At 36.0% G+C, this 18,064-nt stretch overlaps 8 non-coding genes across 8 annotated transcripts; all 8 read right to left on the bottom strand.

Moving 5' to 3' along the window:
* Positions 1-1,002: 1,002 nt before the first annotated feature.
* On the bottom strand, positions 1,003-1,088 carry TRNAR-UCU (transfer RNA arginine (anticodon UCU)). The gene is given in 2 exon segments: positions 1,003-1,038; positions 1,052-1,088. It is a non-coding gene; the product is annotated as a tRNA-Arg (tRNA).
* A 7,122-nt stretch (positions 1,089-8,210) lies between these two features.
* TRNAR-UCU (transfer RNA arginine (anticodon UCU)) lies at positions 8,211-8,296 on the bottom strand. The gene is given in 2 exon segments: positions 8,211-8,246; positions 8,260-8,296. It is a non-coding gene; the product is annotated as a tRNA-Arg (tRNA).
* Positions 8,297-9,774: 1,478 nt separating this feature from the next.
* On the bottom strand, positions 9,775-9,860 carry TRNAR-UCU (transfer RNA arginine (anticodon UCU)). The gene is given in 2 exon segments: positions 9,775-9,810; positions 9,824-9,860. It is a non-coding gene; the product is annotated as a tRNA-Arg (tRNA).
* A 1,465-nt stretch (positions 9,861-11,325) lies between these two features.
* On the bottom strand, positions 11,326-11,411 carry TRNAR-UCU (transfer RNA arginine (anticodon UCU)). The gene is given in 2 exon segments: positions 11,326-11,361; positions 11,375-11,411. It is a non-coding gene; the product is annotated as a tRNA-Arg (tRNA).
* A 1,465-nt stretch (positions 11,412-12,876) lies between these two features.
* Positions 12,877-12,962, bottom strand: TRNAR-UCU (transfer RNA arginine (anticodon UCU)). The gene is given in 2 exon segments: positions 12,877-12,912; positions 12,926-12,962. It is a non-coding gene; the product is annotated as a tRNA-Arg (tRNA).
* Positions 12,963-13,583: 621 nt separating this feature from the next.
* On the bottom strand, positions 13,584-13,669 carry TRNAR-UCU (transfer RNA arginine (anticodon UCU)). The gene is given in 2 exon segments: positions 13,584-13,619; positions 13,633-13,669. It is a non-coding gene; the product is annotated as a tRNA-Arg (tRNA).
* A 1,484-nt stretch (positions 13,670-15,153) lies between these two features.
* On the bottom strand, positions 15,154-15,239 carry TRNAR-UCU (transfer RNA arginine (anticodon UCU)). The gene is given in 2 exon segments: positions 15,154-15,189; positions 15,203-15,239. It is a non-coding gene; the product is annotated as a tRNA-Arg (tRNA).
* Positions 15,240-17,761: 2,522 nt separating this feature from the next.
* On the bottom strand, positions 17,762-17,847 carry TRNAR-UCU (transfer RNA arginine (anticodon UCU)). Its single transcript is given in 2 exon segments — positions 17,762-17,797; positions 17,811-17,847. It is a non-coding gene; the product is annotated as a tRNA-Arg (tRNA).
* Between the last annotated feature and the right edge of the window lie 217 nt (positions 17,848-18,064).

The following is an 18,064-nucleotide window of genomic DNA, read 5'->3' as shown; positions in this document are numbered from 1 at the left end:
AACAAAGGAAATAATTTTAGCCATATGATAAGACTATCAGAGAACATTTGTTTTAGTCCAAATTAATGCTGGTAAATTTTCTGGAGTGCTCCTGTAGATATCCTGACTTTAGCAGTCAGCTATGCTTTTCTTTAGAAGTTTTTCCTTTCCTCATTTTTTCCTTTTACAGTTTTTCTAAAAATATCTAGGACTGTACATTAATGGCCAAAAGTTTTCAGACTGATACAAAATTTGGCTTTCACAAAGTTTACTGCTTCAGATTTTATAGTGGTAATTTGTGTTAAGTCTAGATTATTATGAAAAGAGATCAGATGATTTGTCCAAAATTATAAACTAATTTCTTACCATAAAAATAAACTTAATCACAAAAAACTAATTTCCGCTGAATTTCAGCTCTCCAAAAATTACCTACTTACATGAATTCAGTGATCTCGTTAGCGAAGCAGAAAGTGTTTATGAGGACAAGGCAGCTGATATCACTGTGTTCTCATCTTTAAACTTGTTTTGCCACTTTTTAGCCAAAGAATGTCCACGTTTTGCATAATGACCTAAAATTCATAACAAAAAAACATATCATCAATCTATGGATGGACTGGAGTATGCTTGTGCCAAATTTGCATTTTGTTAAGTTATAGTTGAAAAATAAGCCAAAAATATCTAGAAACCCCAAATCCAGACAGTAGAGATCGTAAAGAAATATCTTATAAACACATAAAAAATCAACTTTTAAAAAGGTTCAAATTAAAAAAAGAACTTGGGACTACTGAAAACAGGACATAGAACACCAAACACTAGACCAAAAATATGCAATAATGAATTGTGCCCTATCTGCTATCCTTTGGGTCAATGAGCCTTCAGTATCTGCTCTTTCTACATTCTTTGACAAGTTCAAACCTAAATACGACTTCTAATTTTCTCTAAACATTAATACTTTTTTTTTCCTTTTTCATATTTCCAACAACAACTGAGACAAAGTATAAATGTCACACAAACTTCAAAATACGACTCTGGTGGGACTCGAACCCACAACCTTTGAATCACATCAGTTCCCTAGAAGTCCAATGCGCTATCCATTGCGCCACAGAGCCACAAGTCTTTTACTTGAAGTAGGTGTTTTGTCAAATCTAGACACTCAACATTTTCCTGATGACTGGTAACAGAAAGATTTCTTTTCTTTTTGCAATTTTACTCTTGTTTTCCTATTTGTAAAGTTAAAACTGATCAGAAAGAAAAAGCATATAATGTAAAAGAGAAAGATCTATTTCATAATAAAACTCATTACATGCACTTTTTTAGTCTTATATGCCAGGAGTTAATTTTAAATTACTAACAGAGTTCCCTGTTGGTAAAGTGTGGGACAATAATGTATGCAAGACTACAAAAGGGGTTCCTTTGGTTGGTTTCTAACTCTCAAGCTTTGATCTTTTTTACTTTCTACATCTTCAATGCAGTAGCCACTGAGCCTCAGAAACTTAATCCGAGAAAAATGGCTTGGAACATCAGTTTCGTTGCACGCTAATGGGACACTGGTTTGGGAAGGATATTAGTCAAAACAAAGGAAATAATTTTAGCCATATGATAAGACTATCAGAGAACATTTGTTTTAGTCCAAATTAATGCTGGTAAATTTTCTGGAGTGCTCCTGTAGATATCCTGACTTTAGCAGTCAGCTATGCTTTTCTTTAGAAGTTTTTCCTTTCCTCATTTTTTCCTTTTACAGTTTTTCTAAAAATATCTAGGACTGTACATTAATGGCCAAAAGTTTTCAGACTGATACAAAATTTGGCTTTCACAAAGTTTACTGCTTCAGATTTTATAGTGGTAATTTGTGTTAAGTCTAGATTATTATGAAAAGAGATCAGATGATTTGTCCAAAATTATAAACTAATTTCTTACCATAAAAATAAACTTAATCACAAAAAACTAATTTCCGCTGAATTTCAGCTCTCCAAAAATTACCTACTTACATGAATTCAGTGATCTCGTTAGCGAAGCAGAAAGTGTTTATGAGGACAAGGCAGCTGATATCACTCTGTTCTCATCTTTAAACTTGTTTTGCCACTTTTTAGCCAAAGAATGTCCACGTATTGAATAATGACCTAAAATTCATAACAAAAAAACATATCATCAATCTATGGATGGACTGGAGTATGCTTGTGCCAAATTTGCATTTTGTTAAGTTATAGTTGAAAAATAAGCCAAAAATATCTAGAAACCCCAAATCCAGACAGTAGAGATCGTAAAGAAATATCTTATGAACACATAAAAAATCAACTTTTAAAAAGGTTCAAATTAAAAAAAGAACTTGGGACTACTGAAAACAGGACATAGAACACCAAACACTAGACCAAAAATATGCAATAATGAATTGTGCCCTATCTGCTATCCTTTGGGTCAATGAGCCTTCAGTATCTGCTCTTTCTACGTTCTTTGACAAGTTCAAACCTAAATACGACTTCTAATTTTCTCTAAACATGAAGCCCAGATATGATACTTTTATTTTTCCTTTTTCATATTTCCAACAACATATTTTTCATATTTCCTATCCACCCCCCCATGCTCCGATCCACCCCCCTCCGTGCTCCGACGCTCCCCCCGTGCCCTGATCTCCCCCCGCCCTTATACTTACCTCCCGGGATCCGTCCGTCTTCTTTCCTGGGCGCCGCCATCTTCCAAAATGGCGGGCGCATGTGCAGTGCGCCCGCCGAATCTGCCGGCCGGCAGATTCGTTCCAAAGTGAGTTTTGATCACTGAGATATAACCTATCTCAGTGATCAAAATAAAAAAAATAGTAAATGACCCCCCCCCCCTTTGTCACCCCCATAGGTAGGGACAATAAAAAAATAAATAATTTTTTTTTTTACACTAAGGTTAGAATAGGGTTAGGGTTAGGGGTAGGGTTACGGTTAGGGGTAGGGTTAGGGGTAGGGTTAGGGGTAGGGCTAGGGTTAGGGGTAGGGCTAGGGTTAGGGTTTCGGTATGTGCACACGTATTCTGTTCCCCTGCAGATTTTTCCGCTGCGGATTTGATAAATCCGCAGTGCTAAACCGCTGTGGATTTATCGCGGATTTACCGCGGTTTTTCTGCGCATTTCACTGCGGTTTTACAACTGCGATTTTCTATTGGAGCAGTTGTAAAACCGCTGCGGAATCCGCAGAAAGAAGTGACATGCTGTGGAATGTAAACCGCTGCGTTTCCGTGCAGTTTTTCCGCAGCATGTGTACAGCGATTTTTGTTTCCCATAGGTTTACATTGAACTGTAAACTCATGGGAAACTGCTGCGGATCCGCAGCGTTTTCCGCAGCGTGTGCACATACCTTTAGAATTAGGCTATGTGCACACGGTGCGGATTTTGCTGCGGATCTGCAGCGGATTGGCCGCTGCGGATTCGCAGCAGTGTTCCATCAGGTTTGCAGTTCCATGTAAACATATGGAAAACCAAATCCGCTGTGCCCATGGTGCGGAAAATACCACGCGGAAATGCTGCGTTGTATTTTCCGCAGCATGTCAATTCTTTGTGCGGATTCCGCAGCGTTTTACACCTGTTCCTCAATAGGAATCCACAGGTGAAATCCGCACAAAAAACACTGGAAATCCATGGTAAATCCGCAGGTAAAACGCAGTGCCTTTTACCCGCGGATTTTTCAAAAATGATGCTGAAAAATCTCACACGAATCCGCAACATGGGCACATAGCCTTAGGGTTAGGGTTGGAATTAGGGTTGTGGTTAGGGGTGTGATTAGGGTTATGGCTACAGTTGGGATTAGGGTTAGGGGTGTGTTGGGGTTAGTGTTGGAGTTAGAATTGAGGGGTTTCCACTGTTTAGGCACATCAGGGGTCTCCAAACGCAACATGGCGCCACCATTGATTCCAGCCAATCTTGTATTCATAAAGTCAAATGGTGCTCCCTCAATTCCGAGCCCCGACGTGCGCCCAAACAGTGGTTTACACCCACATATGGGGTACCAGCATACTCAGGACAAACTGCGCAACAATTACTGGGGTCCAATTTCTCCTGTTACCCTTGTGAAAATTAAAAAATGCTTGCTAAAACATAATTTTTGAGGAAAGAAAAATTATTTTTTATTTTCACGGCTCTGCGTTGTAAACGTCTGTGAAACACTTGGGAGTTCAAAGTGCTCACCACATATCTAGATAAGTTCCTTGCGGGGTCTAGTTTCTAAAATGGGGTCACTTGTGGGGGGTTTCTACTGTTTAGGCACATCAGGGGCTCTGCAAACGCAACATGACGTCCGCAGACCATTCCATCAAAGTCTGCATTTCAAAAGTCACTACTTCCCTTCGGAGCCCCGACGTGTGCCCAAACAGTGGTTTACCCCCACACATGGGGTACCAGCATACTCAGGACAAACTGCGCAACAATTACTGGGGTCCAATTTCTCCTGTTACCCTTGTGAAAATAAAAAAATGCTTGCTAAAACATAATTTTTGAGGAAAGAAAAATTATTTTTTATTTTCACGGCTCTGCATTGTAAACGTCTGTGAAACACTTGGGAGTTCAAAGTGCTCACCACATATCTAGATAAGTTCCTTGCGGGGTCTAGTTTCTAAAATGGGGTCACTTGTGGGGGGTTTCTACTGTTTAGGCACATCAGGGACTCTGCAAACGCAACATGACGTCCGCAGACCATTCCATCAAAGTCTGCATTTCAAAAGTCACTACTTCCCTTCGGAGCCCCAACGTGTGCCCAAACAGTGGTTTACCCCCACACATGGGGTATCAGCGTACTCAGGAGAAACTGGACAACAACTTTTGGGGTCCAATTTCTCCTGTAACCCTTGGGAAAATAACAAATTCTGGGCTAAATAATTATTTTTGAGGAAAGAAAACGTATTTATTATTTTCACTGGTCTGTGTTATGAACTTCTGTGAAGCACTTGGGGGTTCAAAGTGCTCACCTCACATCTAGATAAGTTCCTTTCGGGGTCTAGTTTCCAAAATGGGGTCACTTGTGGGGGGTTTCTACTGTTTAGCCACATCAGGGGCTCTGCAAACGCAACGTGACGCCTGCAGAGCATTCCATCAAAGTCTGCATTTCAAAACGTCACTACTTCACTTCCGAGCCCCAGCATGTGCCTAAACAGTGGTTTACCCCCACATATGGGGTATCAGCGTACTCAAGAGAAACTGGACAACAACTTTTGGGGTCAAATTTCTCCTGTTACCCTTGGGAAAATAAAAAATAGCGGGCTAAAAAATCATTTTTGAGAAAAGAATTTTTTTTTTTAATTTTCATGGGTCTGCGTTATAAACTTCTGTGAAGCACTTGAGGGTTCAAAGTGCTCACCACACATCTAGATTAGTTCCTTTGGGGGACTAGTTTCCAAAATGGGGTCATTTGTGGGGGATCTCCAATGTTTAGGCACACAGGGGCTCTCCAAACGCGACATGGTGTCCGCTAATGATTGGAGCTAATTTTCCATTTAAAAAGCCAAATGGCGTGCCTTCCCTTCTGAGTCCTGCCGTGCGCCCAAACAGTGGTTTACCCCCACATATGGGGTATCTGCGTACTCAGGACAAACTGGACAACAACATTTGTGGTCCAATTTCTCCTATTACCATTGGCAAAATAGGAAATTCCAGGCTAAAAAATCATTTTTGAGAAAAGAAAAATTATTTTTTATTTTCATGGCTCTGCATTATAAACTTCTGTGAAGCACCTGGGGGTTTAAAGTGCTCAGTATGCATCTAGATAAGTTCCTTGGGGGGTCTAGTTTCCAAAATGGGGTCACTTGTGGGGGAGCTCCAATGCATAGGCACACAGGGGCTCTCCAAACGCGACATGGTGTCCGCTAACAATTGGAGCTAATTTTCCATTCAAAAAGTCAAAAGGCGCGCCTTCCCTTCCGAGCCCTGCCGTGTGCCCAAACAGTGGTTTACCCCCACATATGAGGTATCGGCGTACTCGGGAGAAATTGCTCAACAAATTTTAGGATCCATTTTATCCTATTGCCCATGTGAAAATGAAAAAATTGAGACGAAAATAAATTTTTTGTGAAAAAAAAGTACTTTTTCATTTTTACGGATCAATTTGTGAAGCACCTGAGGGTTTAAAGTGCTCACTAGGCATCTAGAAAAAGTTCCTTGGGGGGTCCAGTTTCCAAAATGGGGTCACTTGTGGGGGAGCTCCAATGTTTAGGTACACAGGGTCTCTCCAAATGCGACATGGTGTCCGCTAACGATGGAGATAATTTTTCATTCAAAAAGTCAAATGGCGCTCCTTCCCTTCCGAGCCTTACCATGTGCCCAAACAGTGGTTTACCTCCACATGTGAGGTATCAATGTACTCAGGAGAAATTGCCCAACAAATTTTAGGATCCATTTTATCCTATTGCCCATGTGAAAATGAAAAAATTGAGGGTAAAAGATTTTTTTTGTGAAAAAAAGTACTTTTTCATTTTTACGGATCAATTTGTGAAGCACCTGGGGGTTTAAAGGGCTCACTATGCATGTAGATAAGTTCCTTGGGGCGTCTAGTTTCCAAAATGGGGTCACTTGTGGGGGAGCTCCAATTTTTAGGCACACGGGGGCTCTCCAAACGTGACATGGTGTCCGCTAAAGAGTGCAGCCAATTTTTCATTCAAAAAGTCAAATGGCGCTCCTTCCCTTCCAAGCCCTGCCGTGCGCCCAAACAGTGGTTTACCCCCACATATGAGGTATCAGCGTACTCAGGACAAATTGGACAACAACTTTCGTGGTTCAGTTTCTCCTTTTACCATTGGGAAAATAAAAAAATTGTTGCTGAAAAATCATTTTTGTGACTAAAAAGTTAAATGTTCATTTTTTCCTTCCATGTTGCTTCTGCTGCTGTGAAGCACCTGAAGGGTTAATAAACTTCTTGAATGTGGTTTTGTGCACCTTGAGGGGTGCAGTTTTTAGAATGGTGTCACTTTTGGGTATTTTCAGCCATATAGACCCCTCAAACTGACTTCAAATGTGAGGTGGTCCCTAAAAAAATGGTTTTGTAAATTTCGTTGTAAAAATGAGAAATCGCTGGTCAAATTTTAACCCTTATAACTTCCTAGCAAAAAAAAATTTTGTTTCCAAAATTGTGCTGATGTAAAGTATACATGTGGGAAATGTTATTTATTAACTATTTTGTGTCACATACCTCTCTGGTTTAACAGAATAAAAATTCAAAATGTTAAAATTGCGAAATTTTCAAAATTTTCGCCAAATTTCCGTTTTTATCACAAATAAACACAGAATTTATTGACCTAAATTTACCACTAACATGAAGCCCAATATGTCACGAAAAAACAATCTCAGAACCGCTAGGATCCATTGAAGCATTCCTGAGTTATTACCTCATAAAGGGACACTGGTCAGAATTGCAAAAAACGGCAAGGTCTTTAAGGTCAAAATAGGCTGGGTCATGAAGGGGTTAATGGCCAAAAGTTTTCAGACTGATACAAAATTTGGCTTTCACAAAGTTTACTGCTTCAGATTTTATAGTGGTAATTTGTGTTAACTCTAGATTATTATGAAAAGAGATCAGATGATTTGTCCAAAATTATAAACTAATTTCTTACCATAAAACTAAACTTAATCACAAAAAACTAATTTCCGCTGAATTTCAGCTCTCCAAAAATTACCTACTTACATGAATTCAGTGATCTCGTTAGCGAAGCAGAAAGTGTTTATGAGGACAAGGCAGCTGATATCACTCTGTTCTCATCTTTAAACTTGTTTTGCCACTTTTTAGCCAAAGAATGTCCACGTTTTGCATAATGACCTAAAATTCATAACAAAAAAACATATCATCAATCTATGGATGGACTGGAGTATGCTTGTGCCAATTTGCATTTTGTTAAGTTATAGTTGAAAAATAAGCCAAAAATATCTAGAAACCCCAAATCCAGACAGTAGAGATCGTAAAGAAATATCTTATAAACACATAAAAAATCAACTTTTAAAAAGGTTCAAATTAAAAAAAGAACTTGGGACTACTGAAAACAGGACATAGAACACCAAACACTAGACCAAAAATATGCAATAATGAATTGTGCCCTATCTGCTATCCTTTGGGTCAATGAGCCTTCAGTATCTACTCTTTCTACATTTTTTGACAAGTTCAAACCTAAATACGACTTCTAATTTTCTCTAAACATTAATACTTTTTTTTTCCTTTTTCATATTTCCAACAACAACTGAGACAAAGTATAAATGTCACACAAACTTCAAAATACAACTCTGGTGGGACTCGAACCCACAACCTTTGAATCACATCAGTTCCCTAGAAGTCCAATGCGCTATCCATTGCGCCACAGAGCCACAAGTCTTTTACTTGAAGTAGGTCTTTTGTCAAATCTAGACACTCAACATTTTCCTGATGACTGGTAACAGAAAGATTTCTTTTCTTTTTGCAATTTTACTTTTGTTTTCCTATTTGTAAAGTTAAAACTGATCAGAAAGAAAAAGCATATAATGTAAAAGAGAAAGATCTATTTAATAATAAAACTCATTACATGCACTTTTTAAGTCTTATATGCCAGGAGTTAATTTTAAATTACTAACAGAGTTCCCTGTTGGTAAAGTGTGGGACAGTAATGTATGCAAGACTACAAAAGGGGTTCCTTTGGTTGGTTTCTAACTCTCAAGCTTTGATCTTTTTTACTTTCTACATCTTCAATGCAGTAGCCACTGAGCCTCAGAAACGTAATCCGAGAAAAATGGCTTGGAACATCAGTTTCGTTGCACGCTAATGGGACACTGGTTTGGGAAGGATATTAGTCAAAACAAAGGAAATAATTTTAGCCATATGATAAGACTATCAGAGAACATTTGTTTTAGTCCAAATTAATGCTGGTAAATTTTCTGGAGTGCTCCTGTAGATATCCTGACTTTAGCAGTCAGCTATGCTTTTCTTTAGAAGTTTTTCCTTTCCTCATTTTTTCCTTTTACAGTTTTTCTAAAAATATCTAGGACTGTACATTAATGGCCAAAAGTTTTCAGACTGATACAAAATTTGGCTTTCACAAAGTTTACTGCTTCAGATTTTATAGTGGTAATTTGTGTTAACTCTAGATTATTATGAAAAGAGATCAGATGATTTGTCCAAAATTGTAAACTAATTTCTTACCATAAAAATAAACTTAATCACAAAAAACTAATTTCCGCTGAATTTCAGCTCTCCAAAAATTACCTACTTACATGAATTCAGTGATCTCGTTAGCGAAGCAGAAAGTGTTTATGAGGACAAGGCAGCTGATATCACTCTGTTCTCATCTTTAAACTTGTTTTGCCACTTTTTAGCCAAAGAATGTCCACGTTTTGCATAATGACCTAAAATTCATAACAAAAAAACATATCATCAATCTATGGATGGACTGGAGTATGCTTGTGCCAAATTTGCATTTTGTTAAGTTATAGTTGAAAAATAAGCCAAAAATATCTAGAAACCCCAAATCCAGACAGTAGAGATCGTAAAGAAATATCTTATAAACACATACAAAATCAACTTTTAAAAAGGTTCAAATTAAAAAAAGAACTTGGGACTACTGAAAACAGGACATAGAACACCAAACACTAGACCAAAAATATGCAATAATGAATTGTGCCCTATCTGCTATCCTTTGGGTCGATGAGCCTTCAGTATCTGCTCTTTCTACGTTCTTTGACAAGTTCAAACCTAAATACGACTTCTAATTTTCTCTAAACATTAATATGAAGCCCAGATACTTTTTTTTTCCTTTTTCATATTTCCAACAACAACTGAGACAAAGTATAAATGTCACACAAACTTCAAAATACGACTCTGGTGGGACTCGAACCCACAACCTTTAAATCACATCAGTTCCCTAGAAGTCCAATGCGCTATCCATTGCGCCACAGAGCCACAAGTCTTTTACTTGAAGTAGGTGTTTTGTCAAATCTAGACACTCAACATTTTCCTGATGACTGGTAACAGAAAGATTTCTTTTCTTTTTGCAATTTTACTCTTGTTTTCCTATTTGTAAAGTTAAAACTGATCAGAAAGAAAAAGCATATAATGTAAAAGAGAAAGATCTATTTCATAATAAAACTCATTACATGCACTTTTTTAGTCTTATATGCCAGGAGTTAATTTTAAATTACTAACAGAGTTCCCTGTTGGTAAAGTGTGGGACAATAATGTATGCAAGACTACAAAAAGGGTTCCTTTGGTTGGTTTCTAACTCTCAAGCTTTGATCTTTTTTACTTTCTACATCTTCAATGCAGTAGCCACTGAGCCTCAGACACTTAATCCGAGAAAAATGGCTTGGAACATCAGTTTCGTTGCACGCTAATGGGACACTGGTTTGGGAAGGATATTAGTCAAAACAAAGGAAATAATTTTAGCCATATAATAAGACTATCAGAGAACATTTGTTTTAGTCCAAATTAATGCTGGTAAATTTTCTGGAGTGCTCCTGTAGATATCCTGACTTTAGCAGTCAGCTATGCTTTTCTTTAGAAGTTTTTCCTTTCCTCATTTTTTCCTTTTACAGTTTTTCTAAAAATATCTAGGACTGTACATTAATGGCCAAAAGTTTTCAGACTGATACAAAATTTGGCTTTCACAAAGTTTACTGCTTCAGATTTTATAGTGGTAATTTGTGTTAAGTCTAGATTATTATGAAAAGAGATCAGATGATTTGTCCAAAATTATAAACTAATTTCTTACCATAAAAATAAACTTAATCACAAAAAACTAATTTCTGCTGAATTTCAGCTCTCCAAAAATTACCTACTTACATGAATTCAGTGATCTCGTTAGTGAAGCAGAAAGTGTTTATGAGGACAAGGCAGCTGATATCACTCTGTTCTCATCTTTAAACTTGTTTTGCCACTTTTTAGCCAAAGAATGTCCACGTTTTGCATAATGACCTAAAATTCATAACAAAAAAACATATCATCAATCTATGGATGGACTGGAGTATGCTTGTGCCAAATTTGCATTTTGTTAAGTTATAGTTGAAAAATAAGCCAAAAATATCTAGAAACCCCAAATCCAGACAGTAGAGATCGTAAAGAAATATCTTATAAACACATAAAAAATCAACTTTTAAAAAGGTTCAAATTAAAAAAAGAACTTGGGACTACTGAAAACAGGACATAGAACACCAAACACTAGACCAAAAATATGCAATAATGAATTGTGCCCTATCTGCTATCCTTTGGGTCAATGAGCCTTCAGTATCTGCTCTTTCTACATTCTTTGACGAGTTCAAACCTAAATACGACTTCTAATTTTCTCTAAACATTAATACTTTTTTTTTCCTTTTTCATATTTCCAACAACAACTGAGACAAAGTATAAATGTCACACAAACTTCAAAATACGACTCTGGTGGGACTCGAACCCACAACCTTTGAATCACATCAGTTCCCTAGAAGTCCAATGCGCTATCCATTGCGCCACAGAGCCACAAGTCTTTTACTTGAAGTAGGTGTTTTGTCAAATCTAGACACTCAACATTTTCCTGATGACTGGTAACAGAAAGATTTCTTTTCTTTTTGCAATTTTACTTTTGTTTTCCTATTTGTAAAGTTAAAACTGATCAGAAAGAAAAAGCATATAATGTAAAAGAGAAAGATCTATTTAATAATAAAACTCATTACATGCACTTTTTTAGTCTTATATGCCAGGAGTTAATTTTAAATTACTAACAGAGTTCCCTGTTGGTAAAGTGTGGGACAGTAATGTATGCAAGACTACAAAAGGGGTTCCTTTGGTTGGTTTCTAACTCTCAAGCTTTGATCTTTTTTACTTTCTACATCTTCAATGCAGTAGCCACTGAGCCTCAGAAACGTAATCCGAGAAAAATGGCTTGGAACATCAGTTTCGTTGCACGCTAATGGGACACTGGTTTGGGAAGGATATTAGTCAAAACAAAGGAAATAATTTTAGCCATATGATAAGACTATCAGAGAACATTTGTTTTAGTCCAAATTAATGCTGGTAAATTTTCTGGAGTGCTCCTGTAGATATCCTGACTTTAGCAGTCAGCTATGCTTTTCTTTAGAAGTTTTTCCTTTCCTCATTTTTTCCTTTTACAGTTTTTCTAAAAATATCTAGGACTGTACATTAATGGCCAAAAGTTTTCAGACTGATACAAAATTTGGCTTTCACAAAGTTTACTGCTTCAGATTTTATAGTGGTAATTTGTGTTAAGTCTAGATTATTATGAAAAGAGATCAGATGATTTGTCCAAAATTATAAACTAATTTCTTACCATAAAAATAAACTTAATCACAAAAAACTAATTTCTGCTGAATTTCAGCTCTACAAAAATTACCTACTTACATGAATTCAGTGATCTCGTTAGCGAAGCAGAAAGTGTTTATGAGGACAAGGCAGCTGATATCACTCTGTTCTCATCTTTAAACTTGTTTTGCCACTTTTTAGCCAAAGAATGTCCACGTTTTGCATAATGACCTAAAATTCATAACAAAAAAACATATCATCAATCTATGGATGGACTGGAGTATGCTTGTGCCAAATTTGCATTTTGTTAAGTTATAGTTGAAAAATAAGCCAAAAATATCTAGAAACCCCAAATCCAGACAGTAGAGATCGTAAAGAAATATCTTATAAACACATAAAAAATCAACTTTTAAAAAGGTTCAAATTAAAAAAAGAACTTGGGACTACTGAAAACAGGACATAGAACACCAAACACTAGACCAAAAATATGCAATAATGAATTGTGCCCTATCTGCTATCCTTTGGGTCAATGAGCCTTCAGTATCTGCTCTTTCTACATTCTTTGACAAGTTCAAACCTAAATACGACTTCTAATTTTCTCTAAACATTAATACTTTTTTTTTCCTTTTTCATATTTCCAACAACAACTGAGACAAAGTATAAATGTCACACAAACTTCAAAATACAACTCTGGTGGGACTCGAACCCACAACCTTTGAATCACATCAGTTCCCTAGAAGTCCAATGCGCTATCCATTGCGCCACAGAGCCACAAGTCTTTTACTTGAAGTAGGTGTTTTGTCAAATCTAGACACTCAACATTTTCCTGATGGCTGGTAACAGAAAGATTTCTTTTCTTTTTGCAATTTTACTTTTGTTTTCCTATTTGTAAAGTTAAAACTGATCAGAAAGAAAAAGCATATAATGTAAAAGAGAAAGATCTATTTCATAATAAAACTCATTACATGCACTTTTTTAGTCTTATATGCCAGGAGTTAATTTTAAATTATTAACAGAGTTCCCTGTTGGTAAAGTGTGGGACAGTAATGTATGCAAGACTACAAAAGGGGTTCTTTTGGTTGGTTTCTAACTCTCAAGCTTTGATCTTTTTTACTTTCTACATCTTCAATGCAGTAGCCACTGAGCCTCAGAAACTTAATCCGAGAAAAATGGCTTGGAACATCAGTTTCGTTGCACGCTAATGGGACACTGGTTTGGGAAGGATATTAGTCAAAACATTTCTACATTCTTTGACAAGTTCAAACCTAAATACGACTTCTAATTTTCTCTAAACATTAATATGAAGCCCAGATCTGATACCTTAACTTTTCCTTTTTCATATTTCCAACAACAACTGAGACAAAGTATAAATGTCACACAAACTTCAAAATACGACTCTGGTGGGACTCGAACCCACAACCTTTGAATCACATCAGTTCCCTAGAAGTCCAATGCGCTATCCATTGCGCCACAGAGCCACAAGTCTTTTACTTGGAGTAGGTGTTTTGTCAAATCTAGACACTCAACATTTTCTTGATGACTGGTGACAGAAAGATTTCTTTTCTCTTTGCAATTTTACTTTTGTTTTCCTATTTGTAAAGTTAAAACTGATCAGAAAGAAAAAGCATATAATGTTAAAGAGAAAGATCTATTTCATAATAAAACTCATTACATGCACTTTTTTAGTCTTATATGCCAGGAGTTAATTTTAAATTACTAACAGAGTTCCCTGTTGGTAAAGTGTGGGACAGTAATGTATGCAAGACTACAAAAGGGGTTCCTTTGGTTGGTTTCTAACTCTCAAGCTTTGATCTTTTTTACTTTCTACATCTTCAATGCAGTAGCCACTGAGCCTCAGAAACTTAATCCGAGAAAAATGGCTTGGAACATCAGTTTCGTTGCACGCTAATGGGACACTGGTTTGGGAAGGATATTAGTCAAAACAAAGGAAATAATTTTAGCCATATGATAAGACTATCAGAGAACATTTGTTTTAGTCCAAATTAATGCTGGTAAATTTTCTGGAGTGCTCCTGTAGATATCCTGACTTTAGCAGTCAGCTATGCTTTAATTTAGAAGTTTTTCCTTTCCTCATTTTTTCCTTTTACAGTTTTTCTAAAAATATCTAGGACTGTACATTAATGGCCAAAAGTTTTCAGACTGATACAAAATTTGGCTTTCACAAAGTTTACTGCTTCAGATTTTATAGTGGTAATTTGTGTTAACTCTAGATTATTATGAAAAGAGATCAGATGATTTGTCCAAAATTATAAACTAATTTCTTACCATAAAAATAAACTTAATCACAAAAAACTAATTTCCGCTGAATTTCAGCTCTCCAAAAATTACCTACTTACATGAATTCAGTGATCTCGTTAGCGAAGCAGAAAGTGTTTATGAGGACAAGGCAGCTGATATCACTCTGTTCTCATCTTTAAACTTGTTTTGCCACTTTTTAGCCAAAGAATGTCCACGTTTTGCATAATGACCTAAAATTCATAACAAAAAAACATATCATCAATCTATGGATGGACTGGAGTATGCTTGTGCCAAATTTGCATTTTGTTAAGTTATAGTTGAAAAATAAGCCAAAAATATCTAGAAACCCCAAATCCAGACAGTAGAGATCGTAAAGAAATATCTTATAAACACATACAAAATCAACTTTTAAAAAGGTTCAAATTAAAAAAAGAACTTGGGACTACTGAAAACAGGACATAGAACACCAAACACTAGACCAAAAATATGCAATAATGAATTGTGCCCTATCTGCTATCCTTTGGGTCGATGAGCCTTCAGTATCTGCTCTTTCTACGTTCTTTGACAAGTTCAAACCTAAATACGACTTCTAATTTTCTCTAAACATTAATATGAAGCCCAGATCTGATACCTTAACTTTTCCTTTTTCATATTTCCAACAACAACTGAGACAAAGTATAAATGTCACACAAACTTCAAAATACGACTCTGGTGGGACTCGAACCCACAACCTTTGAATCACATCAGTTCCCTAGAAGTCCAATGCGCTATCCATTGCGCCACAGAGCCCAAGTCTTTTACTTGAAGTAGGTGTTTTGTCAAATCTAGACACTCAACATTTTCCTGATGACTGGTAACAGAAAGATTTCTTTTCTCTTTGCAATTTTACTTTTGTTTTCCTATTTGTAAAGTTAAAACTGATCAGAAAGAAAAAGCATATAATGTAAAAGAGAAAGATCTATTTCATAATAAAACTCATTACATGCACTTTTTTAGTCTTATATGCCAGGAGTTAATTTTAAATTATTAACAGAGTTCCCTGTTGGTAAAGTGTGGGACAGTAATGTATGCAAGACTACAAAAGGGGTTCCTTTGGTTGGTTTCTAACTCTCAAGCTTTGATCTTTTTTACTTTCTACATCTTCAATGCAGTAGCCACTGAGCCTCAGAAACTTAATCCGAGAAAAATGGCTTGGAACATCAGTTTCGTTGCACGCTAATGGGACACTGGTTTGGGAAGGATATTAGTCAAAACAAAGGAAATAATTTTAGCTATATGATAAGACTATCAGAGAACATTTGTTTTAGTCCAAATTAATGCTGGTAAATTTTCTGGAGTGCTCCTGTAGATATCCTGACTTTAGCAGTCAGCTATGCTTTTCTTTAGAAGTTTTTCCTTTCCTCATTTTTTCCTTTTACAGTTTTTCTAAAAATATCTAGGACTGTACATTAATGGCCAAAAGTTTTCAGACTGATACAAAATTTGGCTTTCACAAAGTTTACTGCTTCAGATTTTATAGTGGTAATTTGTGTTAACTCTAGATTATTATGAAAAGAGATCAGATGATTTGTCCAAAATTATAAACTAATTTCTTACCATAAAAATAAACTTAATCACAAAAAACTAATTTCCGCTGAATTTCAGCTCTCCAAAAATTACCTACTTACATGAATTCAGTGATCTCGTTAGCGAAGCAGAAAGTGTTTATGAGGACAAGGCAGCTGATATCACTCTGTTCTCATCTTTAAACTTGTTTTGCCAGTTTTTAGCCAAAGAATCACATCAGTTCCCTAGAAGTCCAATGCGCTATCCATTGCGCCACAGAGCCACAAGTCTTTTACTTGAAGTAGGTGTTTTGTCAAATCTAGACACTCAACATTTTCCTGATGACTGGTAACAGAAAGATTTCTTTTCTTTTTGCAATTTTACTTTTGTTTTCCTATTTGTAAAGTTAAAACTGATCAGAAAGAAAAAGCATATAATGTAAAAGAGAAAGATCTATTTCATAATAAAACTCATTACATGCACTTTTTTAGTCTTATATGCCAGGAGTTAATTTTAAATTACTAACAGAGTTCCCTGTTGGTAAAGTGTGGGACAGTAATGTATGCAAGACTACAAAAGGGGTTCCTTTGGTTGGTTTCTAACTCTCAAGCTTTGATCTTTTTTACTTTCTACATCTTCAATGCAGTAGCCACTGAGCCTCAGAAACTTAATCCGAGAAAAATGGCTTGGAACATCAGTTTCGTTGCACGCTAATGGGACACTGGTTTGGGAAGGATATTAGTCAAAACAAAGGAAATAATTTTAGCCATATGATAAGACTATCAGAGAACATTTGTTTTAGTCCAAATTAATGCTGGTAAATTTTCTGGAGTGCTCCTGTAGATATCCTGACTTTAGCAGTCAGCTATGCTTTAATTTAGAAGTTTTTCCTTTCCTCATTTTTTCCTTTTACAGTTTTTCTAAAAATATCTAGGACTGTACATTAATGGCCAAAAGTTTTCAGACTGATACAAAATTTGGCTTTCACAAAGTTTACTGCTTCAGATTTTATAGTGGTAATTTGTGTTAACTCTAGATTATTATGAAAAGAGATCAGATGATTTGTCCAAAATTATAAACTAATTTCTTACCATAAAAATAAACTTAATCACAAAAAACTAATTTCCGCTGAATTTCAGCTCTCCAAAAATTACCTACTTACATGAATTCAGTGATCTCGTTAGCGAAGCAGAAAGTGTTTATGAGGACAAGGCAGCTGATATCACTCTGTTCTCATCTTTAAACTTGTTTTGCCACTTTTTAGCCAAAGAATGTCCACGTTTTGCATAATGACCTAAAATTCATAACAAAAAAACATATCATCAATCTATGGATGGACTGGAGTATGCTTGTGCCAAATTTGCATTTTGTTAAGTTATAGTTGAAAAATAAGCCAAAAATATCTAGAAACCCCAAATCCAGACAGTAGAGATCGTAAAGAAATATCTTATAAACACATACAAAATCAACTTTTAAAAAGGTTCAAATTAAAAAAAGAACTTGGGACTACTGAAAACAGGACATAGAACACCAAACACTAGACCAAAAATATGCAATAATGAATTGTGCCCTATCTGCTATCCTTTGGGTCGATGAGCCTTCAGTATCTGCTCTTTCTACGTTCTTTGACAAGTTCAAACCTAAATACGACTTCTAATTTTCTCTAAACATTAATATGAACCCAGATCTGATACCTTAACTTTTCCTTTTTCATATTTCCAACAACAACTGAGACAAAGTATAAATGTCACACAAACTTCAAAATACGACTCTGGTGGGACTCGAACCCACAACCTTTGAATCACATCAGTTCCCTAGAAGTCCAATGCGCTATCCATTGCGCCACAGAGCCCAAGTCTTTTACTTGAAGTAGGTGTTTTGTCAAATCTAGACACTCAACATTTTCCTGATGACTGGTAACAGAAAGATTTCTTTTCTCTTTGCAATTTTACTTTTGTTTTCCTATTTGTAAAGTTAAAACTGATCAGAAAGAAAAAGCATATAATGTAAAAGAGAAAGATCTATTTCATAATAAAACTCATTACATGCACTTTTTTAGTCTTATATGC

Source organism: Ranitomeya imitator, chromosome 1 (genome assembly GCF_032444005.1).
Source record: "Ranitomeya imitator isolate aRanImi1 chromosome 1, aRanImi1.pri, whole genome shotgun sequence".
In the NCBI taxonomy this organism is placed as follows: domain Eukaryota; kingdom Metazoa; phylum Chordata; class Amphibia; order Anura; family Dendrobatidae; genus Ranitomeya; species Ranitomeya imitator.
The sequence above is the reverse complement of the archived record's forward strand: the minus strand, read 5'-3'. Positions and strand labels throughout refer to the sequence as shown.